Raw genomic sequence first — 6833 nt, forward strand, 5'->3', positions numbered from 1 at the left:
AGTCCATGCTTGTAAATACACTCTGCATCACAAACACAATTAAATCAGGCCATTAAACGGTACCATGCTTGTAAAACTATGCAGCAACTAGGTCTGTTATGCAATATTTGACCCTCAACACAACCCCCAACCAGCATTTTGCTAGTCCCGAGCAAAGTATGCGAAAAATAAGTTGAGAAATACAGGACAATTTTTATGAACTCAAGCGATTTTTTTATTTAAAAAAAAAAACAGTCTAGATTCGAAAATTCTAAGATGCATGAATGTTGGATATTACTTCCTCCTGGAATCAAGTGCACAATAAATTTCATAATCAACTTTAAAGTATTTATGCATTAATTAGAACAATTCTAAACAATGAGTATCATGAGTGTATAATAAAATCTCGGCTTATCATCATTAAGAAATCCAATGGATAATTTTTATGATAACATTGATAATCAAAACAGTATTTAGGACACTCAAAACTTAAACCAGAATTTGCCTTTCAGTTCTTTTTTTTTTTTTTTTTCATCGAGGGAGAGGAGAATTGAATCCACACCTATAGGGAGCAAACCTATGGTGAAAATTATTCGCCTAACCTTTTCCAAAGGTATCTCTTTCTCCTCTTTTTTTTTTTTTTTTTTTTTTTCATGACGGTCAATTTTCCAAGCTGGTTCCTTACATGCTTAGTGATTACCAAGTTAACCCTTTAATATCAAACAGAAATCTTAATGTGAAAGCGAGATGTGACATGTGAACTCATAACTCAATCAATGTTTAAAACTTCCAATTATAGATTAATACTTCAAACTTAACTGTGAAATCTAATATAATAGATAACTGAATCTAAGAGTCATAAATTACCAACTTCACTTATTTTGTAATTTTAAATCCAAGATGGTTATCAAAATCACTTCAAATTCAACAAAATGTCAGAAAAATTTTAAAATTTTCACAACTTTTGTACAAGACCAAGAAAATGCTGATTCGGAAACCTAATCTCCCACCCCCAACCTAAAATCTACATTGTCCTCAATGTAAAAGAAATAGGCATGCAATGCACATGGGACAAAATGAGTAAATGAGAAGTAATGGGAAGATAGTACCTGGATGATGCATAGAGAGACACTTTCCAAGAAATCACAGCATGGGCATCGGTCAGCACGAGAGAAAAGGCAACAAAAATAACACAAAATAAAATCCTACCTATACCACTTTCGTAGGTGCTCTCGATTGCATTTAGCTTATGCAACAAGCCTTTAAACCCCTGGGTTACCCCTAGTGGACGAGTTGTAGTCTCGTGAGGGTTTGCAGTAATGTTACCCACAAACATTGAACTAACTAATGAAAAAATGACATGAAATGAAGAACTGGGTTGCCTCCCAGGAGCGCTAAGTTTACCGTCATCAGCCAGACAAATAAAGCAACTACCCTAGTCCTAAGAAAACAGGAAACTTACCTATACCTCCATCAAACTAGGAGATTAATCTTGGTAAACAGGATCAGTCAGAGGCATGGACATGTCCTCTGAATCAAATTTCTCAACAAATGGTTTCAATCGATGTCCATTGACTTTAAACTCCTTGCCATTGTCGGGATCTCTTATCTCAACGGCCCCATGAGGAAAAACAGTAACAACAATGTAAGGGCCGGTCCAACGAGATCGAAGCTTACTCGGGAAGAGATGTAATCGAGAATTGTACAAAAGGACCTTCTGACTAGGCGTGAATGATTTTCGTAAAATGTTTTGGTCATGAAATGCTTTCATCTTGCCCTTGTAAATTCTCGAATTATCGTACGCATCATTCCGGATTTCTTCAAGTTCATTCAATTGAAGTTTGCGTAGCGAGCCAGCGTTGTCCAGATTGAAATTAAGATTTTTGATCGCCCAGTACGCTTTATGTTCCAGTTCCACAGGCAAGTGACAAGCCTTCCCATAGACAAGTATAAAGGGAGACATTCCAATAGGAGTTTTAAATGCAGTACGGTATGCCCACAAGGCATCGGTCAATCGGATTGACCAATCCTTACGATCTGGGTTAACTGTTTTCTCCAAAATGTGTTTGATCTCCCTATTGGAAATCTCAGCTTGTCCACTTGTCTGAGGATGGTATGGGGTGCTCACCTTATGAGAGATACTGTATTTCTTCATTAAGCTCTCGAATGGTCTATTACAAAAGTGTGAGTCCCTATCACTAATGATGGCTCGAGGTGTTTCGAATCGAGAAAGGATGTTCTCTTTTAAGAATTTAATGACCGTGCAATGGTCATTCTTTCGACACGGAATCGCTTCGACCCATTTAGTGACATAATCCACGGCGAGCAAAATATACAGATTCCCAAACGATTGGGGGAATGGTCCCATGAAATCGATGCCCCAGCAATCAAATGCTTCGATGATAAGAATGAGATTCAAAGGCATCATATTTCGACGGGACAATGCTCCCAATTTCTGATAACGCTCACAAGCTTTGCAAAACTCATGAGTGTCCCTAAACATAGTGGGCCAGTAAAAGCCACACTGCAGAATCTTGGCCGTGGTCTTTTTAGCAGAAAAGTGACCACCACAGGCCTCTGAGTGACAGAAGGAGATGACCCTCTGATGCTCATCGTCTGGTACACATCTCCTTAGAATTTGGTCTGGGCAATATTTAAATAAATAAGGATCATCCCAGAAAAAGTTGCGCACCTCGGTGAAGAATTTCTTCTTATCTTGCGCAGTCCACTATGTCGGTATGGCACCTGTAGCAAGATAATTAGCAATATCAGCGAACCAAGGTGAATGGGAGACTCTGAATAGTTGTTCATCAGGGAACATGTCGTTGATATGGGGCGTCTCAAGGGAATCAGAGGTATTAAGGCGAGAAAGGTGATCGGCTACAACGTTTTCTACTCCCTTTTTGTCTTTAATTTCCAAATCGAATTCTTGGAGTAGAAGGATCCATCATATCAAGCGGGGCTTAGAATCATTCTTAGAAAGAAGATACTTCAGTGCCGCATGATCTGTATAGATAATGATCTTGGATCCGATCAGGTAGGACCTAAATTTATCCAAGGCGAACACTACGGCTAAGAGTTCCTTTTCCGTAGTCGAGTAGTTCACTTGGGCAGGATTTAAAGTCCTACTCACGTAATGAATGATGTAGGGCCTCTTATCTTTTCTCTGGCCTAGGACCGCCCCAAGAGCATAATCAGAAGCGTCGCACATAAGTTCAAAAGGAAGGCTCCAGTCGGGTGGCTGCATGATAGGTGAAGTGGTTAACGTGCCCTTAAGCTTGGTGAAAGCTTCCTGACACTGCTCAGTCCACTCGTACGGAGCATCCTTTTGAAGAAGATTACATAAAGGACGAGAGAGAAGACTAAAGTCCTTTATGAATCGCCTGTAAAATCCTGCGTGTCCTAAGAAGGATCGCACGTCTCTGATGTTCTTGGGTGGAGGTAGGTTAGAGATAAGATCGATTTTTGCCTTATCTACCTCGATTCCTTTGGACGAGATGATATGCCCAAGGACAATTCCCTTTTGAACCATGAAATGGCACTTCTCCCAATTAAGTACCAGGTTCTTTTCTTCACATCTTTTCAGCACACATTTAAGACTTTCCAAGCACTTGCTGAAAGATGGACCATAAACAGAGAAATCGTCCATGAAGACCTCTAGATATTGCCCCACCATATCAGAAAAGATACTAAGCATACATCGCTGAAAGGTGGCAGGGGCATTACATAGTCCGAATGGCATCCTTCGATAGGCAAAGGTGCCGTAGGGACATGTAAATGTGGTCTTTTCCTGGTCTTCAGGGGCTATCTCTATCTGGTTGTAGCCCGAATACCCGTCAAGGACACAGTAATAGGAATGACCAGCTAGCCTTTTCAAAATTTGATTAATGAATGGTAAAGGGAAGTGGTCTTTCCTCGTGACGGTATTCAACTTCCTGTAGTCAATGCACATTCTCCAACCAGTAGTGACTCTAGTTGGCACGAGTTCATTATTAGCATTGGCTACGATGGTGATTCCGGACTTCTTAGGGACCACCTGAGTTGGACTCACCCATTGATTATCAGATATAGGGTATATAATACCCACGTCTAATAGTTTAAGAACCTCGGCCTTAACCACTTCTTTCATGTTTGGATTTAGTCTACGTTGTGGTTGCCGAGCGGTTTTTGCATTATCCTCAAGATATATGCGGTGAGTACAAATCGAGGGATCGATTCCTTTGAGGTTCGCTATCGTCCAGACCAGGGCTCCTTTATGCTCAATGAGAGTAGATATGAGCATACTCTCCTGTTCTTTCTCCAGGTGGGCAGAGATCACCACCGGGTATGTCTCATCTTGACCTAAATAGGCATATTTCAAATCAGAGGGCAAAGGTTTTAGGTCAAGCTTCGGCGGCTTGAGGTTAGACGGTAGAGGCACTACATCGGTTCGTGGTAATTTTTCAAATTGTGGCCTCCACCGGTTAACTTCAAGTACCGGTGCAGTATCAAGCAAGGCGCACGTCTCCCTAATCATGTCATCATCAAAATCATGGGAGTGGGCCAGGCACATCTCCAGATGGTCGGAGGATAAGGTCAGCGGTGTCGTATCTTCCACGAAAGAGTCAATCATGTTAATGTCGTGGAAATCATCATCATCCTCTGAGTTGCTGCCGTTATTGAAAAAAATGTTTGACTCCAATGTCAAATTTCCAAAAGACATAGTCATGATACCATTCCTACAATTGATAATTGCATTTGACATGGCGAGGAATGGGCGACCAAGAATGACGGGAATCTGAGTGCTCATGTTATTGATGGGTTCAGTGTCCAGGATGATAAAATCTACAGGGTAGTAAAATCTATCGACCTGGACTAACACATCCTCAATTATCCCTCTTGGTACACGAACAGAGCGATCAGCAAGTTGTAGTGTGGTTAGGGTGGGTTTTAATTCACCCAAACCTAACTGTTCGTATACCGAGTAGGGAATCAGATTGATGCTCGCTCCTAAGTCAAGAAGTGCGTGATCAATTCGATGGTTCCCGATTACACATGATATGGTTGGGCTACCGGGATCCTTGAATTTCTGTGGCACGTCTTGCTTTAGGATGGCACTCACTTTCTCAGTCAAGAAGATTTTCTTTTGAATAATTTTTCGTCTTTTGGTCGTGCATAAGTCTTTTAGGAATTTGGCATATGAAGGTATCTGTTTAACGACATCAAGTAGAGGAATGTTGACTTTCACCTGTTTCAACACCTCCAGGATATCCTGAGAGTTAGAGAGAGGTTTTGGTGAAACCAACCGTTGGGGGAATGGAGCAACTGGCTTCTCTAGAAGTTCCGGTTATACTTTTTGTGGGGCATCACTGGATCCATCATTGTTGTCCTCTTCTGGTTCTTGAGGCTTTTCGGGTCTAACCGGAAGAGTTTTACCATTGATCTTCCCACTCCTAAGAGTGGTGATGGATTTAGCATGCCCCATTTGATTTGAAGGGCTGGGATCATTACTCTCGTACTGCGGTTTAGGATTGGGGAGAGGTTGTGCAGGAAGCATCCCCTTTTCTATAACCGTCATACGAGAGTCTATCTTTTACATAAAATCTGTAATTCCCCGCATTGCCTGAGCCAGCTCTTGTATGGGATTTTGAACCGGTTCCTCTTGAGGTTTCACTTGATTTGGATTTTGATTGAAGAAACCTGGAGGAGTCGCCGTTTGTCCATTCCTCCAACTAAAGTTTGGATGATTTTTCCAGCCAGGATTGTATGTGTTGGAGTTAGGTCCAGTAAAAGGTCTTTGATAATTATTTACGGCATTGGCTTGTTCATTCAACACTCCTCGAAAGGCGGGTATTGTAGGACAGTTTTCAGTTGTGTGAATGTTGCAATCACAGATGCCTCAAACAATTTCATTGACCTTATCCTTCTTTCCTTCCATGGCCTCAACTTTCCTTATGAGCGTAGTCACTTTACACTTGAGATCATCCTCTTCTTTCAAGAGATATAATCCACCTTTTTCCTTTAATTGAGTCGGCCTAGACATGGTGTTCGCCATTGGGTAATAGTCCCATGATTGTGTTTTTTCGGCGAGACTATCGAGGTAATCCCATACCTCGTCAACATCTTTGTTGATGAACTCTCCATTACACATTGTCTCGACCATTTGGCGCATGGAAGATGTCAGTCCATCATAGAAAAAATTTGTAATGCGCCACGTTTCAAATCCGTGTTGTGGGCATGAACTGACCAAATCTTTGAACCTTTCCCAACATTGGAAGAATGTTTCATCTTCCTTTTGGGCAAAGTTCATGATTGCTTTTCTGAGGGTAATCGTTTTATGATGTGGGAAGAATTTTTTTATGAATTCCCTCTACATATCGTTCCATGTGCCAATGGATCTAGGACGCAGTGAATGTAACCACGTCTTAGCTTTCTCTTTTAAGGAAAAAGGAAAGAGTTTCAGCCTAATTGTATCCTTAGATACATTGGGAAAACATAATGTAGCTATAATCTCATCGAACTCTTTCAAATGTAAATATGGACTTTCTGATTCAAGTCCATGGAATTTGGGAAGGAGTTGGATAACTCCTGGCTTGATGTCCATTTGTCCTGTGTTTTCAGGAAAAATCATGCATGAGGGCTTACTCACTCCCGCCGGTTGTAGATAATCTCGTAAAGTACGAGGCGGGGGTGCCTGTTGCACCTCATTCTCATCTTGGGTATCCTCCACCCTGGGTGGAAGTGGAGGAGGTTGGTCTTCAGCCATAACCTCAGTTAACTCAGGGGATTTCGAGCGGTGTCTAGTCCTGCGATGGATAGTCAACCCCTCAACCAATCCTCCTTCAGTCAAGAGACGTCGAGTGTTGTCACGGGCC

General features: G+C 41.5%; 1 non-coding gene across 1 annotated transcript; it reads left to right on the forward strand.

Moving 5' to 3' along the window:
• The first annotated feature begins 6179 nt into the window (after positions 1–6179).
• LOC131252212 (small nucleolar RNA R71) lies at positions 6180–6286 on the forward strand. The gene has a single exon (XR_009174244.1). It is a non-coding gene; the product is annotated as a small nucleolar RNA R71 (small nucleolar RNA).
• Positions 6287–6833: the final 547 nt, after the last annotated feature.

The sequence above is a fragment of the Magnolia sinica genome, chromosome 7 (assembly GCF_029962835.1).
Source record: "Magnolia sinica isolate HGM2019 chromosome 7, MsV1, whole genome shotgun sequence".
NCBI classification, from domain to species: domain Eukaryota; kingdom Viridiplantae; phylum Streptophyta; class Magnoliopsida; order Magnoliales; family Magnoliaceae; genus Magnolia; species Magnolia sinica.